The sequence below is a fragment of the Spinacia oleracea genome, chromosome 1 (genome assembly GCF_020520425.1).
Source record: "Spinacia oleracea cultivar Varoflay chromosome 1, BTI_SOV_V1, whole genome shotgun sequence".
NCBI classification, from domain to species: Eukaryota; Viridiplantae; Streptophyta; class Magnoliopsida; order Caryophyllales; family Amaranthaceae; genus Spinacia; species Spinacia oleracea.
In genome coordinates this window covers 76,302,290-76,322,466 of record NC_079487.1, presented here as the reverse complement: position 1 = coordinate 76,322,466, position 20,177 = coordinate 76,302,290, and the positions used below count along the sequence as shown (strand labels likewise).

At 43.6% G+C, this 20,177-nt stretch overlaps 1 non-coding gene across 1 annotated transcript; it reads right to left on the bottom strand.

The window, feature by feature from the left end:
• Positions 1-19,683: 19,683 nt before the first annotated feature.
• On the bottom strand, positions 19,684-19,790 carry LOC130466471 (small nucleolar RNA R71). The gene has a single exon (XR_008926696.1). It is a non-coding gene; the product is annotated as a small nucleolar RNA R71 (small nucleolar RNA).
• Positions 19,791-20,177: the final 387 nt, after the last annotated feature.

Below are 20,177 nucleotides of genomic sequence, written 5' to 3'. Positions count from 1 at the left end.
GGACATGCGATTTTCTGGGTTATCCCCCGTCTCTCGAGGTTTTCAAGGAGATACATGAGCTCGGGAGGAATCAGAATGCCCAACATGGTTGGTGGACCATTATCAACAAGCGGCTTCGGAAGAGCGACTCGCAGTATCTGACTGCGTTCCCTTATGTGTCTTCGGTTCATAACTGGAAGAAGCAGTGGCTTCTAGTGCGGGTGCCCGTGGATCCGAAGCATCCCCATTATTATGCGCCACCGAAGTGGTTTGTCAGGGTGGATCCGGAGATGTCTAGGGTTGGCCCGGTCGATCTGGGGAATCCGGATCATGTTGCTCTTCTGGAGTGGTTCCGAGCGAAAACGACTAGGGAGCCTTTGCATTGGCTTCCTAATTTCCATTATATCACTCAGGAGGCTCTCCTCGCTGTTGTCGGTCTCAGTCGGATCTATGATAGGGGTGAGATTTCTCGTGCTGAGATCGTGCTTCAGCTGAGGTATTTTCCTCTCCTTGGCTTTGCCTGTATCTGACCCTCTTTTTTTTTTCCTTGTTGCAACGTACGGCGAGGCTGCTATTGACCCTAAGAAATTGGGGTACTCCTTGGAAGGCGAGATTCTTGATAGTTTCCCTCCTTACGATTTCAAGGCATCTAACCCTCGGCAGCCGAGGCTAGATAGCTACAAATTTTCGGATCACGCCTTGGCCCATCTTGACGACGTCCGAGCTGACCCTTGGTCTGCCGACCGCCCTGGAGAAGCAGTTCCGAGACAGACTGTTCTACCTGAGCTGGTAACTACTTCTGATCCGGTAACACTCTTGTTTCATCTTTTTGGGTATGAGGTGTTTACTGCTGGGATAGAGATTCATCTCCTTCCTTTTGTTGCAGGGTCCCGAGGTGATAGTTACTGCTCCAGTTGTTTCATCTGCCTCATCTCCTCCTTCTTTTACCCTTCCCGAGGTAAGCGTCGTTCTTTTTCCATCTTCCTCGTTCTATTTTTTACCTGCTTTCTCACTCCTATCTTTTCTAGGAGTCGCGGGGGTTAAAGAAGCGGAAATCTTCGGAGGAAGAAGCTTCTCGGAAAGGGAAGTCTGCTTCGGGGGAGAGGTCCCCAAAGAAGAAGAAGAAGTCTTCGCTCTTCTCTAAGGTAACCCCCCGCCCCGAGGTTCTCGAGTTTCTGAGCCAACGACCTTTTTTGAATAAGGAGAAGATTCAACAGGTTGTTGCCTCGGATCCAAGCCTCGCTGAAGCAGGAGAGCGGTATCTTGCTCGGCAAGAGAAGGAGATGGTTCTCCCCGAGAATTTGCGTCGTTTCATTCCTCTCCCTGGCCAAAGGTTGAAGAGTGTCGCTGTGTTGGTGACTAATGATCCTGTGGATCATCCTTTGGTCAAGGAAACTGATGTTCCCTCGCCGCTGAAGCCCTTGACTCCAACGGAAGTGTTCGTTGAGGACATTACCCACGAGTTGGAGCAAGCCGAGGTGGACATCCCTATGGTTCCCGCTGAGGGTACTGCTTCTGAGGAAGCTGCTGCTGCTGATATGGGAGAGGATCCTCAGACTCCACCTAAGGTAGTGGTGGAGATTTCTGATTCTGAGGCTGCGGAGAACCCAACTTCTGCCGCCGAAGGTGCTGAGCAGCCTTCGCCTCTCCAGCTTGCTGAAGGTTGACCCTCCGAAGGTCGTGGGGTTAAGAGGGCTCGTTAGACCTTGGGCTCGACTTCCACTTCTGTGTTGGAAGGGTTGGTCCACGGCGACCCCTGCGCGGACGTCCCTTTGAAGAGGATTCCGTCGGAAGTTCGGGAGACCATGGTTCGTTATGCTCGCCCTGCTGTGTTGGGTGAGGATGTTAGGTTATGATACATATGACAATTCATAAATCATGCGGAAACAACCATTTAGCCAGGAATACATATTATTTACACATAATCATATAGCATAATTTAGATGCATACTCTTTGTTGCGTGCCTTCCCTAGCTGCGCCCGAACCGAACAAGAACAAGTCTTTAGGACTCCAAGTGTCGTCCCTCCGTAGATAGTCCACAGCACGTCCGGATCTGCCTTAAGATTGACCAACTAGAATCGCCCTTAAGGTACTAGAATTTTCGGCACTCTTAGGTAAGAAATATGACTGAATTTTTCTCTCAAAACTCACTTTGAATACTTGAATTAATCTCTGAAAAATATGTGACCCTAGGCACGTATTTATAGAGTTATGGAAAGGGAATTGGAATCCTAGTAGGATACGAATTAATTAAACTTAGAATCCTATAAGAACTCTAATTAATTAATTTATCCTTTTAGGAATAGGAATTTAATCATATACTAATTCTAATAGTTTTAGGAATCGTGCATGAACACAAACTCACACACACACACGGCAGCCACGAGGGCCGCCCATGCGTGCGTGCGAGCAGCAGCCCACGCAGCGAGGCCCATGGCCTTAGGCGCGCGCTGGGCCTGCCTTGCGGTGGGCCTGGGCGCTGCCTTTGGCTGGGCGCGCGTTTGGCTTGCTGGGCGATGGCCCGACTTCGTGCTGGGCCTTCGTCCGGCAGGCCTCGTCCGATGCTAATTCGTACGATACGCTTCCGATTAAATTCCCGGTTCCGGAATTCATTTCCGATACGAACAATATTTAATATTTCCGATTCCGGAATCAATTTCCGTTTCGAACAAATATTTAATATTTCCGTTTCCGGAATTATTTTCCGATTCCGATAATATTTCCGATTCTGACAATATTTCCGTTTCCGGCAATATTTCCGATTCTGGTAATATTTCCATTTCCGATAATATTTTCCGATACGTACCATGTTTCCGTTTCCGGCAACATCTACGACTTGGATAATATTTATATTTCCGATACGATCCATATTTCCGTTTCCGGCAATATCATCGTTTCCGGAGTATTCATTTCTTGCCTGTGACGATCTCAGCTCCCACTGAAACCAAGATCCGTCGATTCCGAATATCCATAGATGGAGTATCTAATGCCATTAAATACTTGATCCGTTTACGTACTATTTGTGTGACCCTACGGGTTCAGTCAAGAGTAAGCTGTGGATTAATATCATTAATTCCACTTGAACTGAAGCGGCCTCTAGCTAGGCATTCAGCTCACTTGATCTCACTGAATTATTAACTTGTTAATTAATACTGAACCGCATTTATTAGACTTAACATAGAATGCATACTTGGACCAAGGGCATTATTTCCTTCAGTCTCCCACTTGTCCTTAGGGACAAGTGTGCATTTCCTAATTCCTTTGTCGCTCGATGCTTGCTCTTGAGCATAAGGTAAGAGTTGTCATCCTTATTATGTCCAGAGGTGTTCCTCGGTTTCAGAGTTCAACTGATCAAATAAACAGATAATCATAGCCTTTGATTCATCCGAGCACGGCCATGCATTTCACAGTTTCTAGCTCTCCGAGTGGCCTTGTACAACTTTTAAGCATCTCATCCCGATTTATGGGAGGACAATCCCAATCTTGCGATCTTGAGATTAGACTTCGTTTAATAGGTGATTACCTGAGCGTTGCCTTTATAGCCTCCTTTTACGGAGCGACGGTTGGTCAACGTCAAAGCAACCAGTTCTCAAACAAGTAATCTCAAATCACTCAGGTATTGAGGATTTAGTGTCTAATAATTTTAATGAAATTTACTTATGACAGATTTTCATCTCTTACAGTAAAGTTTCATAGGTCTTGTCCGATACTAGTCTTCCCAAAGTAAGTATCTATGCAAATGATTATGACATTGCCATGTCCACATAGTTCAAGAAACAGAACTACTAGTCATCTTGCATTCTAATCGTCTAACGTTTTCTATGCGTCCAATTTTATAGAAAACTCCGACTAGGGACCATCTTCAACCTTTGACATTCAAGTTCACTTGATAGACATTTCTTAGTCACAGGACTGGTCCTGACAGTCTATCTTGAATATATCGTCAAATTGAAGGGACTCATCATTTAATAAACCACAAATTAAATGGAAAAATGAATTCTTTTCATTTATTGTGAATGATTAACCAATAATGTTTTACAAAGATTTAAACTCTAAAACTTCAAAACATTAAACAGAGACATCAAAGCCATTCTCCAATATGCTTGATTCCCATAGCTGCAGTGTGCGAGTTGTGCTTCGCCTGCGGCAGAGGTTTAGTCAATGGATCTGATATGTTGTCATCAGTTCCAATTTTGCTTATCTCGACTTCTTTTCTTTCAACGAACTCTCGTAGAAGGTGAAATCTACGAAGTACATTCTTGACTCTCTGGTGGTGTCTAGGCTCCTTTGCCTGTGCAATAGCTCCGTTATTGTCACAATACAGGGCTATTGGTCCTTTAATGGAGGGGACTACACCAAGTTCACCTATGAACTTCCTTAGCCATATAGCTTCCTTTGCTGCTTCATGTGCAGCAATGTACTCCGCTTCAGTTGTAGAATCCGCAATGGTGCTTTGCTTAGCACTTTTCCAGCTTACTGCTCCTCCGTTGAGGCAGAAGACAAACCCAGACTGTGATCTGAAATCATCTTTGTCGGTTTGGAAACTTACGTCCGTATAGCCTTTAATAATTAATTCATCATCTCCACCATAGACCAGGAAGTCATCTTTGTGCCTTTTCAGGTACTTCAGAATGTTCTTGGCAGCAGTCCAATGCGCCTCTCCTGGGTCTGACTGGTATCTGCTCGTAGCACTGAGTGCGTACGCAACATCCGGGCGTGTACATATCATAGCATACATTATTGAACCAATCAATGATGCATATGGAATCCCATTCATTCGTCTACGCTCATCAAGTGTTTTTGGGCACTGAGTCTTGCTTAGAGTCATTCCATGAGACATGGGTAGGTAGCCTCGCTTGGAGTCCGCCATCTTGAACCTATCAAGCACCTTATTGATATAAGTGCTTTGACTAAGTCCAATCATCTTTTTAGATCTATCTCTGTAAATCTTGATGCCCAATATGTACTGTGCTTCTCCTAGATCCTTCATCGAAAAACATTTCCCAAGCCAAATCTTGACAGAATTCAACATAGGAATGTCATTTCCGATAAGCAATATGTCGTCGACATATAATACTAGGAAAGCAATTTTGCTCCCACTGACCTTCTTGTATACACAAGATTCGTCCGCGTTCTTGATGAAACCAAAGTCACTGACTGCTTCATCAAAACGTATATTCCAGCTCCTGGATGCCTGCTTCAATCCGTAGATTGATTTCTTTAGCTTGCATACCTTTTTAGCATTCTTTGGATCCTCAAAACCTTCAGGCTGTGTCATAAACACAGTTTCTGTTAAAACGCCGTTTAAGAAAGCAGTTTTGACATCCATCTGCCATATTTCGTAATCGTAATATGCAGCGATTGCTAACATTATCCGAATAGACTTCAGCATTGCAACTGGTGAAAAGGTTTCATCATAATCCACACCGTGGACTTGCCTGTAACCTTTTGCAACCAATCTAGCTTTGAAAACTTCAAGTTTCCCATCCTTGTCCTTTTTCAGTTTGAAAACCCATTTGCTTCCAATGGCTTGGTAGCCATCTGGCAAATCGACCAAATCCCATACTTGGTTTTCAGACATGGAGTCTAATTCAGATTGCATGGCTTCTTGCCATTGCTTGGAGCTAGGGCTCGTCATAGCTTGTTTGTAAGTCGCAGGTTCATCACTTTCAAGTAATAGAACGTCATAGCTCTCGTTCGTCAAAATACCTATGTACCTTTCCGGTTGAGATCTATATCTTTGCGATCTACGCGGGGTAACATTTCTAGATTGACCATGATTCTCACCAGATTCTTCTAAAGATCTCTGAGTTTCATCCTGAATGTCATCTTGAGCATTCTCTAGAGTTTGTTGTTCGACTCGAATTTCTTCGAGGTCTATTTTTCTCCCACTTGTCATTTTGGAAATGTGATCTTTCTCCAAAAAGACACCATCTCGAGCAACAAACACTTTGTTCTCAGATGTATTGTAGAAGTAATCCCCCTTTGTTTCCTTTGGATAGCCCACAAGGATACATTTGTAAGATTTTGGATGAAGTTTGTCTGAAATTAATCGTTTGACGTATACTTCACATCCCCAAATCTTAAGAAAAGACACATTTGGAGGCTTTCCAAACCATAATTCGTATGGAGTCATTTCGACAGTTTTAGACGGAGCTGTATTTAGTGCATGTCCCCAAAATTCTAATGGAAGTTCGGCCTGACCCATCATTGACCTGACCATGTCTAGCAAGGTTCTGTTCCTCCGTTCCGATACACCGTTCCATTGTGGTGTTCCAGGAGGAGTCAATTCTGATAGAATTCCACATTCTTTCAGATGGTCATCAAATTCATAGCTCAGATATTCACCGCCTCTATCAGACCGCAGTGCCTTAATCTTCTTGCCTAATTGATTCTCTACTTCACTCTGAAATTCCTTGAATTTGTCAAAGGATTCAGACTTATGCTTCATTAGGTAGACATAACCATACCTACTGAAGTCATCAGTGAAAGTGATAAAGTAGCTGAAACCACCTCTAGCATTTGTACTCATTGGTCCACATACATCTGTATTGATTAAACCCAATAGTTCATTTGCTCTTTCTCCAACTTTAGAGAAAGGTTGCTTTGTCATTTTGCCAAGTAAACATGATTCGCATTTACCATAATCCTCTAAGTCAAATGGTTCTAGAATTCCTTCCTTTTGAAGTCTTTCTAAGCGTTTCAAGTTTATATGGCCTAATCGACAATGCCACAGATAGGTGAGATCTGAATCATCCTTTTTGGCCTTTTTGGTAGTTATGTTATATACTTGTTTGTCGTGATCTAATAAATAAAGTCCATTGACTAATCTAGCAGATCCATAAAACATCTCTTTAAAATAAAACGAACAACTATTGTCTTTTATTAAAAAGGTAAATCCCTTAGCATCTAAGCAAGAAACTGAAATGATGTTTTTAGTAAGACTTGGAACATGGAAACAATCTTCCAGTTCCAAAACTAGCCCGGAGGGCAACGACAAATAGTAAGTTCCTACAGCTAATGCAGCAATCCGTGCTCCATTTCCCACTCGTAGGTTGACTTCACCCTTGCTTAACTTTCTACTTCTTCTTAGTCCCTGTGGATTGGAACATAAGTGTGAGCCACAACCTGTATCTAATACCCAAGAAGTTGAATTAGCAAGTATACAGTCTATAACGAAAATACCTGAAGATGGAACGACTGTTCCGTTCTTCTGATCTTCCTTTAGCTTCAAGCAATCTCTCTTCCAATGCCCCTTCTTCTTGCAGTAGAAGCATTCGGATTCAGAAGTGGGTTGACTGACCTTCCTCTTTACAGATTTGGCGCCAGTTTGCTTAGTTGGGCTGGCCTTGTTGCCACCTTTCTTAGCATTCCTCTTCTTTCCAGATTTCTTGAACTTGCCCCCACGCACCATAAGAACATCCTGCTTATCACTTTTGAGCGTCTTTTCAGCGGTCTTCAGCATACCGTGAAGCTCAGTGAGCGTTTTGTCCAGACTATTCATACTGTGGTTCAGTTTGAACTGATCATACCCGCTATGAAGAGAATGGAGGATGGTGTCTATAGCCATTTCCTGAGAAAATTGCTGATCCAGCCGACTCATATTCTCAATGAGTCCAATCATTTTGAGAACATGTGGACTTACGGGCTCGCCTTTCTTAAGCTTGGTCTCAAGAATTTGCCTATGAGTCTCGAATCTTTCGACTCGAGCCAGATCTTGGAACATGTTCTTCAACTCACTGATGATTGTGAAAGCATCTGAGTTGATGAACGTTTTCTGCAGATCCGCACTCATGGTGGCGAGCATTAGACATTTCACATCCTTGTTGGCATCAATCCAACGATTGAGGGCTGCCTGAGTGACCCCGTCGCCTGCGGCTTCGGGCATCGCCTCATCTAGGACATACTCCTTTTCTTCCTGCATAAGAACTATTTGCAAGTTCCTTTGCCAGTCAAGGAAGTTTTTCCCGTTCAACTTCTCCTTTTCGAGAATTGATCGAATGTTGAATGAATTGTTGTTTGCCATATTAAAAACTACAATTGAAAAGAATAAACAAATAAATAACCATTCACAGTTTCTCTTAATAAACTTAAATTCTAGCATACATGCATAATTCAATGTTTATTAAGCATTTTATTCAAGTTATGTGTTCCGGCAGGTGTGAATAAAATGATTCCAAGATCCTAAAATCATTGAAGAACTAAGCACAATTTGTCGACTTAATCCTAGAACATCTTAGGTAAGCAAAAGCCTTTTGCTAATAGTCTAGAAACTATTCTTGGTTGATAGGTACGTCTAAGAACTTATTAGGTAAACCTATCGATTTTGCCACGACATAAAAGGACTCCTTACTTATATCGTTGAGTTTCACCAAAACTAACATGTACTCACAATTATTTGTGTACCTTGCCCCTTTAGGACCAATAAGTAACACCTCGCTGAGCGAAAACTATTACTAGATTGATGTAAAGGATATCCAAGCAAGTGTATATTTTGGCATGGCACCTTTTAACTCAATTTTTAAGTTTGGAACTTAAGGCTCTTACTATGTTGGTTAGATTTTAAGTGAACTAAAATCCTTAATCATGCAACATAATCAAGCTTTTGATCTCATGCATTTTAAGACATATTTAAAAGCAATAAATAACCTAAAACATGCATAAGATAAATGTGATCTAGTATGGCCCGACTTCATCTTGAAGCTTTAACTTCAAAGTCCGTCTTGAAAATCTCCGTGGGAGGCACCATTTTCTTCAAATAGGATAAGCTATAACTAATTACAACTATTTGATGGTACGCAGACCATATTTGAATTGAAAAATAACTTTGGTACTTTAGACCAATTACATTCAAATTAATGGTACGCAGACCATATTTTCTATCCTATTTGGGCCATACTAGTCACTTTATAACCTGCAAAACAGTACATATACAATATATACCATTCACCCATTCATTATCATGAATGGCCCACATAGCTGGTTAGTAAAACACATTATGCATCACGTAAACATTTGCAGCAATTAATCAAGGGCACCAATAATCTACCAATTATTCAGTCCTTATTAATTCTAATCAAGTTGTTTTAACCTTAAGGATTTGTAGACCTAATCAAGAGTTTATGACTAAAAGGGCTCCCACTTAAACCAATAAATTCATATGCTTTACTAATTTTAAACATAAAAATGTATTTCTAGTCTAACCGGAAACATACAAATTTAATTAAAATTTAAAGCTCATATAAATTTATAATTGAATCCAAAAGTTTAATTTAATTTCAGTCGTATTTAAATTAATTCATGATTTTAATTTTAGTAAAATAATTAGAATAAATAAAATTTATTATAATTACAATATTCAAAATCAAAATCCAAGAAAATAATTTAAATTATTAATTTTAAAATTAATTAAAATTACGTAAACTGAAAAATTTCAAATTAAACATTCAAAACGATCTAATCGTAACGCAAACACCCTACGCATCGCACGCCCATGGGCCGCACGCACACAGCCATCGCTGGCCATGTGCGCGCAGCCCATGCGCTCGTCGCATAGCTGCTGCATCTCCATCGCAAGCCATCGCACGCTGTGGTGCTTGCTGTGCGCGCGCCAGCGCTCGACGCACGCGAGCCATCGCTCGCTGTGCGCGCTCGCCAGCGCACGCTGCGCGCGCTCCATCGCTCGCTGTGCGCGCGAGCCATCGCTCGCTGTGCGCGCGAGCCATCGCTCGCTGTGCGCGCGAGCCATCGCACGCGATCAACGCTGGGCGCAGCGCTCGTGGCACGCGAGCTTGCGCTCGCTGCGCGCGAGGCTGCGCGCTCTTGCGCGAGGCAGTGCGCGTCGTGGCGCAACTCGCTTGCTGCCCACACGCGACTGCCATGGCTTGCCTTTCGCCCATGCCCATACGTCCATAGCTCGTGGCCCACGACACAAGGCAGGGCTGCTGCCTTGTGCTCGTGCACCATGCCTTGCTCATTGCATTCGTGCCGCATGGGCGACGAGCTCCCTTGCTCGTCGTCGCATGCCCGCACTATACAACACCCCTTAAGGGTAACACGAAGCGTCCATTGCTTTGTGCGTGCAAGTTATATGAACGAATCGCATAAAAAATTTAAAATTTATATTTAAAATTAATGACAAATTAATAAATAATATTAATTTCATAATTTTAGGGCGAAAAATCGAAAATTTATTATTCAATTGATTTCCGATTGTCTTGGATTCAAGTCTAGGTCATAAAAATTTAAAATTTATCATAAATTTACAATTTTTATGGTGGTTTTTAATCATAGGTTTCTAATCAAATTATAATTAATTATGAAAATCAAATTAATTCTAAATTATTCTAATTTTCAACAAATTAATCATAATTACAAATTAGATTGCATAATTAACAAGGCTAGGCATTCAAACTTGTTAAACATATACAGTAGGTCAATCAAAAATTCAAGATTTATCAACAAGAATCGCAAATATTTAATTTAACATCTTAAATTTACGAAATTTTGCATTCGAAAAACTAAAACCTTCGAAAAGTCATAGTTAGGCTTCGAATTTGAGAATTCTGGGTTCGGCAGAAAAAGACTATTTTTGTCAAAATTTTAGAATGCCTTTTACATGCGGAATTGACACAAAAATCACTCGATTTGGATGAGTAACGAAGAAACTGCCGAAAAACTGCGTACGTATAATTAAATAAACGCAATTTGCAATTAATTAACAATTACGAAAATTAATCACCCTTTTAATTCTTGCAAATTTGTAATATTTAACCATGTTCATGCAATTTAGATTATGAAAATAATAAGGGGCTCGTGATACCACTGTTAGGTTATGATACATATGACAATTCATAAATCATGCGGAAACAACCATTTAGCCAGGAATACATATTATTTACACATAATCATATAGCATAATTTAGATGCATACTCTTTGTTGCGTGCCTTCCCTAGCTGCGCCCGAACCGAACAAGAACAAGTCTTTAGGACTCCAAGTGTCGTCCCTCCGTAGATAGTCCACAGCACGTCCGGATCCGCCTTAAGATTGACCAACTAGAATCGCCCTTAAGGTACTAGAATTTTCGGCACTCTTAGGTAAGAAATATGACTGAATTTTTCTCTCAAAACTCACTTTGAATACTTGAATTAATCTCTGAAAAATATGTGACCCTAGGCACGTATTTATAGAGTTATGGAAAGGGAATTGGAATCCTAGTAGGATACGAATTAATTAAACTTAGAATCCTATAAGAACTCTAATTAATTAATTTATCCTTTTAGGAATAGGAATTTAATCATATACTAATTCTAATAGTTTTAGGAATCGTGCATGAACACAAACTCACACACACACGCGGCAGCCACGAGGGCCGCCCATGCGTGCGTGCGAGCAGCAGCCCACGCAGCGAGGCCCATGGCCTTAGGCGCGCGCTGGGCCTGCCTTGCGGTGGGCCTGGGCGCTGCCTTTGGCTGGGCGCGCGTTTGGCTTGCTGGGCGATGGCCCGACTTCGTGCTGGGCCTTCGTCCGGCAGGCCTCGTCCGATGCTAATTCGTACGATACGCTTCCGATTAAATTCCCGGTTCCGGAATTCATTTCCGATACGAACAATATTTAATATTTCCGATTCCGGAATCAATTTCCGTTTCGAACAAATATTTAATATTTCCGTTTCCGGAATTATTTTCCGATTCCGATAATATTTCCGATTCTGACAATATTTCCGTTTCCGGCAATATTTCCGATTCTGGTAATATTTCCATTTCCGATAATATTTTCCGATACGTACCATGTTTCCGTTTCCGGCAACATCTACGACTTGGATAATATTTATATTTCCGATACGATCCATATTTCCGTTTCCGGCAATATCATCGTTTCCGGAGTATTCATTTCTTGCCTGTGACGATCTCAGCTCCCACTGAAACCAAGATCCGTCGATTCCGAATATCCATAGATGGAGTATCTAATGCCATTAAATACTTGATCCGTTTACGTACTATTTGTGTGACCCTACGGGTTCAGTCAAGAGTAAGCTGTGGATTAATATCATTAATTCCACTTGAACTGAAGCGGCCTCTAGCTAGGCATTCAGCTCACTTGATCTCACTAAATTATTAACTTGTTAATTAATACTGAACCGCATTTATTAGACTTAACATAGAATGCATACTTGGACCAAGGGCATTATTTCCTTCAGAGGACCCCTTAGCTCATGTGGGTTCTTTGGTCGGTCCCGAAGCTGCCCACGAGAACTTGCTTCGCGGGATCCCGCAGTTTTGCATTCCTGGGGAGGTGACGAACCACCCGACAAAGATGGCTCAGTATCATCTGAATGAGGTAATGTGTGCGTGTTTTACTTTTGTTTTTTATCGCTTTCTTTTCCTCGTTTCTTCTAACTTCGCCTTCTCTCAGTCTGCATATTGGAGCTCTTTCGCTGCCGTATGTAAGCTTCATGATGAGAGGCGGATCCGCAAGTTTGAAGAGCTCTATGCTCGGGACATCCCCAATATTGATCGAAAGTTTAGCTTTCTCGTGTCCGAGCTTGCAAAAGCGAGGCGAGAGGTCGCTGAATTTACCAAGGAAGGTGGGGATGCCTTGCTTCAGATCGGCAAAGAGGTCGGCGTTTTGACTTTCCAAGTGGAGGAGGGTGCGCTAAAGCATGCTGCCGAAGCGAAGAAGAGCGTCGAAGAGAGAGATGACCTCGAGGTCAAGCTTCACAAAAGGGACGCTACCATTGTGGAGCTTCGGGAGAGCAACATAAAGCTCCAAGCCTTTGCTGATCGGGTTCCCGTTCTTGAAGACGACGTCAAGCGTCTGAAGGAGCAAGTTCGTGAACTTGAGGAGCAGAAGGCTCAGATGTATACTGGAGATCAATGCCAGGATATGTACTGAGAGGGGATCCTCAGCTGCCGCAGGATGTTTGCCAAGAACATGCCTGATTTTAAGTGGGCCGAGAATGTGCCCAAGTGGCTCGCAGCTGAGGACAACCAGGTGGAATGCCAGGCTGATAGGGATGACGCTGCCAAGGAGCAGCAAGCTCGGAAGATCGCCTCGGAAGGTGACACCACTGCGGCTGCTTCTCCGAAGGCATCTCCTCAGGGACCTGTTGGTGAGGTCCCTTAGGAATTCGGGCAGTCGTCTTCTTCAGAGTCGGTTGGCTCCAGTTGAGGGTCTCCGAACTTGCGCTTAATACTCTCCCCTTTTGCCTCAGCTCTGCGTTGTACTTTAATAATTTCCTTTTTGCTTTCCTAGTACTTCAGTAGGCCGACATTTTGTCTGTTGATGGCTGCCGATTTTAGCTCTTTAGGTCATTTTTATTTCAATTTTTGAGGGTTGCTCGCTGTGCCGAGTTGTAGGTGATGTGATTTGTACTTGTTTTCCCCCAATGTGAAATAAAAATGACTGCTGTTTCGTTTTATTCCCTTTGCACTTCCGAAGTATCTAGCTCTTTCGTTTTGGGATCCCTGGATTTTGTTATCTGCGGATCTCTCTGTCTTTCTGAGTTCTTCAGATCCATGGATCTGTTACGAAACTCGTTCAAGGCCTTGCTGAAGAGCTTGATGGCCAAGACCCTTCAGGTCTGAAAATTTGTTTAGGGTCAGCTTTTGAGCTTTTTAGATTTTGACATGTTTAGAGTCTGCTTTTGAGCTCTTCAGATCCGTGGATCTGTTGAGAGTCTGCTTTTGAGCTCTTTTCCAGTGTTGGGCATGTTTGGAGTCTGCTTTTGAGCTCTTCAGATCCGCGGATCTGTTAAGAGTCTTCTTTTGAGCTCTTTTAACGTTTGTAGACATGTTTAGAGTCTGCTTCTGAGCTCTTCAGATCCGTGGATCTGTCGAGTCTGCTTTTGAGCTCTTTTAATGTCTACTTCCGTTCTTCCGACTTCTTGTGGTTCGGAAACCTGGGCAAGAAATCGCAAGTCTGACTTAGCTATGAGTTTCGGGGATCCGTGGATCTGAGCCGAACTCTTTATAACTGTTCGAGACCTTATTGCGAACGGAATATCCCTGGGTATCGCGAATCCGAGGATTCTGGACGGTACCTTGCGGGTTGTTTTGAGTTAGCTATTTTTTGGGCTTTTTGACCCCAAGAAATGGCTACTTCGGGTTGATTTTAGCTTCGGATTGATCAGATCCGAAGTTGCATGCATGCGTATAAAAGCGTAGTGATAGAATAAAAAGACATAGGGATATGTTTAATGAAACACATGGTGTCAGTGGCTTTCCTCTTCTCATTAAACGACTTACTTGGAGTACAAAAGGAGGGGGGTGAGATCATACAAAATATTTCTTGAGAACATCGGCATTCCAATGGTTCTTCAAGATTGTTCCATCTAACTGTTTGAGCATAAAGGTGTCAGTCCTCTTTTCAGAGTGGATGATGTATGGTCCTTCCCATGTTGCCGAGAGTTTTCCGTGGATCTTTCCCTTCTGAACCGCAGCAGCGTTTTTGAGCACTAGGTCACCGACCTTTAGAGGTCTAGCGTTGACTCTTCGGTTGTAGTGCTTGCTGACTCTTTGCTGATAGGCTGCTTTGAGAGTTCTGGCTTCGTCCCGAGCCTCATCTAGTAGATCCAAGGATTCAGACAGAAGTTGATTGTTTCTTTGCCCATGGATTCCATCATACTTGTTGTATGCTTGGACCCTTAGGCTTTCTGTTCTGATTTCTACAGGGATGACAGCTTCGGAACCGTAAACCAGGTGGAAGGGGGTCTGTCCTGTGGCTTCCTTCTCAATGGTCCGAAGGGACCAGAGTGTCCCAAGGAGCTCCTCTAGCCATTTGCTCTTTTCGTCTTCGACTCTCTTCTTGAGTGCGTTGAGGATGAGTTTGTTTGCGGCTTCGGCTTGGCCGTTGCTCTGAGGATGGCACACTGCTGAGTAGGCGAGGCGGATACCGAACTTTTCACACCATCTTTGCAGTGGTGTGTTGTCGAATTGCTTCCCGTGGTCAAAGACCCTTAGCCTCGGTATTCCGAACGTTGTGATGATATTTTGCCAAATGAATTTGCGGACCTGCTATTCCGTGATGGATGAGACTGCCTCGGCCTCAATCCACTTACTGAAGTAGTCGACCCCTACAATCAGCCACTTTTTCTGATTCACAGCCGAAGGGAATGGACCGATGATATCCAAGCCCCATTGTGCAAATGGTAAGGGGTAAAGTGTTGTTTGCAGGGTTTGGGCTGGCTGGTGGATTGCAGGTGCGAACTTCTAGCATTTCTCACATTTCCTTGTCAGCGCCTTCGCATCGGAGACCATGGTGGGCCACCAGAATCCGGCCCTTAGTGCCTTGTGTGCCAGTGCCCTGCCTCCGATGTGATTTCCACATATGCGGAGGTGGATTTCCCTTAGGATATAATCGGCATCGGTTGGGCCTACACACTTCAGCAGTGGGGCTGAGAATGACTTCCTCATGAGTTCTCCGTTGACGTCAATGATGAACCACTGGTTGAACCTTTTCAGCTTCCTTGCTTGCAGCTTGTCTTCGGGAAGTTCTCCCCTCTCCTTGTACGCAATGACTGCGTCCATCCAACTTGGTTCGGGACGCACATTGCAAGCTGTAGGGGGAGGCATGTCAATGCTCCTTTCTTGGTGTACTTCCACATGGACTGACCTGTTTAGGTCGGTGAGCGTTGAGCTTGCAAGTTTGGACAGTGCATCTGCTTGTGCGTTCTGGCCTCGGGGGATGAGTATGACTTCGAAGGATCTTAACTTTGACGTTAAGGATTAGATTTTTTCTAGGTAAGCTGTCACGCTTGGCCATTTGGCCTCATACTCCCCTCGGATCTGGTTGGCTACGAGCTGAGAATCAGTCTTGAGACAAACATGTTCGGCTTCCAGAGATAAGCACAGCTCTATTCCTGCGATTGCGGCCTCATATTCGGCCTCATTGTTGGTTGCTTTGAAACCGAACTTTAGGGCGTACTCTATGCTCTTTCCCACTGGGGGTATCAGTACTACTCCGGCTCCCGAGCCGTTCACGGTGGAAGATCCGTCAGTGTAGACCTCCCATGTCCTTTTGGTGTTATCTAGCATTTCCTGATATGAGCATTCGGCCAAGAAGTCTGCGAGCGCTTGCGCTTTGATGGCCGTCCTTGGCTGATACTTGATCCCGAACTCAAATAACTCAAAAGCCCATGCAGCCAATCTTCCCGATCTCTCTATTTTGTCTAGCACTTTCTCCAATGGTTGGTCAGTTTGCACCACTATTTGATGGGAATCGAAATAGGGTCTCAATTTCCGAGCTGCTACCACCACTGCGTATGCTACTTTCTCAATGAGTGGATGTCGAGTTTCGGCGTCTGTCAAGGTTCGGCTGGTAAAATAGATTGGCTGTTGTTTCTTTTCCTCCTCCCGGAGGAGCACTGCGCTTACGGTTCCGGGGCTGACTGCGACGTACAAGTACAGAGTTTCCCCTTCTTTTGGCCTGGCTAGCGTCGGCAGTTGAGCTAAATGAGCCCTGAGTTGCTGGAATGCGTCTTTTTGCTCTTGTTCCCATGTCAATTCGGGGTCCACTTTCCTCGGGACGCCTTTCTTTTTGATGGGTTCTGCTTCTCCTCCTGGGAGCGTCTTAGGTTTGAGAGCTTTGAAGAAGGGTTCCCCTTTATCCGAAGCTTTCGATATGAATCTCGATAGTGCGGCTAACCTGCCTGTTAGCCTCTACACGTCTCTCTTTGTCTTCGGCTCGGGCAAATCTAGCGCGGCCTGGACCTTGTCCAGGTTCGCGTCTATTCCCCTTTCGCTCACCATGAATCCGAGGAACTTCCCTGACTTTACCCCGAAGACACATTTCTTCGGGTTCAATTTCATGTTGTATTTCCTCATGTTGGCGGAAGGTCTCAGCCAAGTCTTTGATGTGATCTTCTTCTTTCACGCTTTTTACTATGGAATCGTCCACATAAACCTCGACGTTCCTTCCCTTTTGATCGGCGAAGACGTGATCAACTAGTCTTTGGTAGGTGGCTCCGGCATTTTTCAATCCGAAGGGCATCATTCTGTAGTTGAACACTCCCACGCTTGTGATGAAGGCGGTCTTCGCTCTATCGTCGGGGTGCATGAACACTTGGTGGTACCCTGAAAAGGCGTCCATGAAGCTCAGCAATGCATGGCCACTGGTTGAGTCCACTAGTTGATCTATCCTTGGGAGGGGATAGCAATCTTTTGGGCAGGCTCGGTTCAGATCTGTGAAATCGACGCACGTGCGCCATGAGCCATTCGCTTTCTTGACCATGACCACATTGGCCAACCACTTGGGGTACATGCATGGCTCGATGAAGCCTGCCTCTTGCAGTTTCTTTACCTCTTCGGCGATAGCTTTGTTTTTCTCCGAGGAGTAGTTTCTTTTCTTCTGTTTCATTGGACGAGCTTCGGGACTGACATCCAGCTTGTGACAGATCATCTTCGGATCTATCCCTGGCATGTCATCTGCCGACCACGCGAAGATGTCTTTGTGATCCCTCAGCAACTGGATCAACTCTATTCGAAGTCCCGAGCCTAGGCCTCTGCCTATTCGGACACTTCTGTCTGAATCATCCTCTAGGGGAATGTCTTCCATTTCTTGGTCTGGTTCGGGGGAAAGGGTCTCTGGTCGGGCATCAACCTCTGCGGGCTTGATATGTGCGTTTTATATAGTGTTTCACCCCCGTCCCTTAGTACTTTTTATGTGTCAAACGTGCTCTTAAGAGCCGTTTTTAGTACTAATGTGTGTTATTGAGTGTGCCTTGAGTTTCAGGTTTGATTATGAGAAATTGGTCTTTTTAGACCCGTTTCATGTTGATCTAGGCCACTATATGAGCCCGAGGAAGTTCGGGACCTCCATCGTCGACTTTCGGGAGCCTTGGATGCTTATGGTTGAGCCCCGAGAGTTAGACTCAGTGATATGGGCGAGTTATATTGAAGATTGCAAATAGCCCTGGGAGCTGAGGGCGAAATGCAACCATCGGGCGGAAATGAAGCAAATTTGACTCATCAATGCGCGCCCGATCCGGATCGGGCGGTCATCCTGGAGCTTATGTGTAGAGTTTGCAATCCGCCCGATCGGACGGATTTTGGCCCGATCGGGCCGACTATCGAGTGGATCGCCCGATCGGGCGAAGCGTCGCCCGATCGGGCGACGCCAACCTCCAGTAGTTTTCGCGCATTTACTTTCCGTTTTTTTTAGGCTTTATTTTGGCAAACTATATAAACAAGCTTTAATTATTTTTAGAGGACACATTATTTTCTAGTATTGAACCTTAGTATTATTTTCCTTAGCCTAGTTTTCTCTCTAATTTATGCAAAAACACTTAGTTTAATTCTCAATAAAAATTCAAGCTTTCACTTCCCTTTGTTCTTCAAATAGGTATTGTTTCTTATTTTAATTCTTTGTCTTGCTTTAATAATTAATGCTTTCAATTATGATTATTGCTTTGTTTATTGTCAACATGCTTGAGTAGTTTAATTTCTAGGGTTGGGGATCCATGAATAATATGAAGGGATGATTGAATGATTATGATTGTTGGCATTGTAATTGATTCCTATTGATTGGTTTATTTCACTATACAATTAGATTTGCGCAGGTTTAATTTTGATAGTCATGCAATATCAAACTAAGATTCGAGAGATGCAATTTGATGTTTAGGCTTGTGTCAATAGGTGGAATTAGAGTTAATACGTAGCAAGAGCCCGTTAATTCTAAGTCTATGATTAGTATCGACTTGAGAGAGCATGCTAGTCTAATTAATTACTTTGTTGATTATCGTGATTGTTCAACGTCCTGGATTATTATTTGATGGCGAACTATGCCCTAGATTCCTTAATATATTGATTCATTCTTGTTTAATTATCGTTCGTAGTCTTAGCACATAAACCACCAACCAACTCTTGTTCACAATAGTCTAGATTAATTAATTGATAGTAGAAAGAACGCCTGTTTCCCTGTGGATTCGATCCTGACTTCCCTTGCTACCTAGCTAGTGGACCTTAGGTTATTTTTGATTAGGTGATACGACTTTAGCCTGTCAAAATTTTGGCGCCGTTGCCGGGGAGACGGTTTTATTTTCTGTTGTTGATTGCTTATCCTAGATTATTGTTTGTTACTACTCAAGGAACTCACGTTCCTTGAGACCGGATCTCACTTTGTTTTGTAGTCTTTGTCTATGCCCAGGACCGTAGGTACTAGTAATCTTACTCCATTCGATCCTGAGCCCGAAAGAACCTTTCGTATACGAAGAACTTTCATTGCACAGTGTGGGAACTACTCTGATTCTGATCATAATATTGGCGATCTTTTTCCTTCAGATACAGATTCAGTTTCAGAGATAGAGATGGGTGACGAAAATCTGCTACCGCCACCTACCCCACGGCTTACAGACTATTCTAAGCCAAGTCTGTCCGTGCTACCAAAGGCGATCATGCCTTCTATTGCAGCTGAGACCTTCAAGATTGAGCCTGCATTGATTAACATGATCGAGAGACGCCAATACGGTGGGGAACCAGGTGAAGATCCGAATCTTCACATTCAGTCCTTTATCCAATATTGTTCCACCATCAAGCAAAAGGGATTGACTCCGGAGCAGACTATGGAGATACTTTTCCCGTTCTCTTTGAGTGGGAAAGTTAAACTTTGGATTAATGGGTTGAATCGGGCGGCTTTGAAAATCACTAATTGGGAGTCCTTGGCTCTTGCTTTTTATGTTAAATATTTTCCACCTGAGAAAACGGCTCGTCTGAGGGGTCAGATATTAGGTATCTCACAACAAGCGGATGAGAGTTTGTTCGAGGTCTGGGAGAGATTCAAGGATTTGCAAAGAGAATGCCCGCACCATGGTTTGGAAGATTGGTTCTTGATTCGGCAGTTTTATAATGGTCTGGGCAATGAGTCTAGATGTTTGTTGGATTCAGCTGCCAGTGGGAGGTTCATGCAACTTGAGGTTCCTAGAGCTATGGAGGTGATTGAGGAGATAGCCATTCACAATGCCCAGTATGGGAATCCTAGAGGTCTATCTAATAGGGGTGGTAAGCATGATTTAAATTCCATTGAACAATTAACTGCCCAATTGACTGCTTTACACTATAAGTTTGATAATATGCAAGCAGCCAATACTCAATCTGCCCAACCTGCTAGTGTAGCTGCTATGAGTGCCCAACCTGCTACTGTTTGTGAAAGTTTTGGAATGTCTGGTCATGCACCGGAATGTAGAAGCTCTGTTGAACAGTG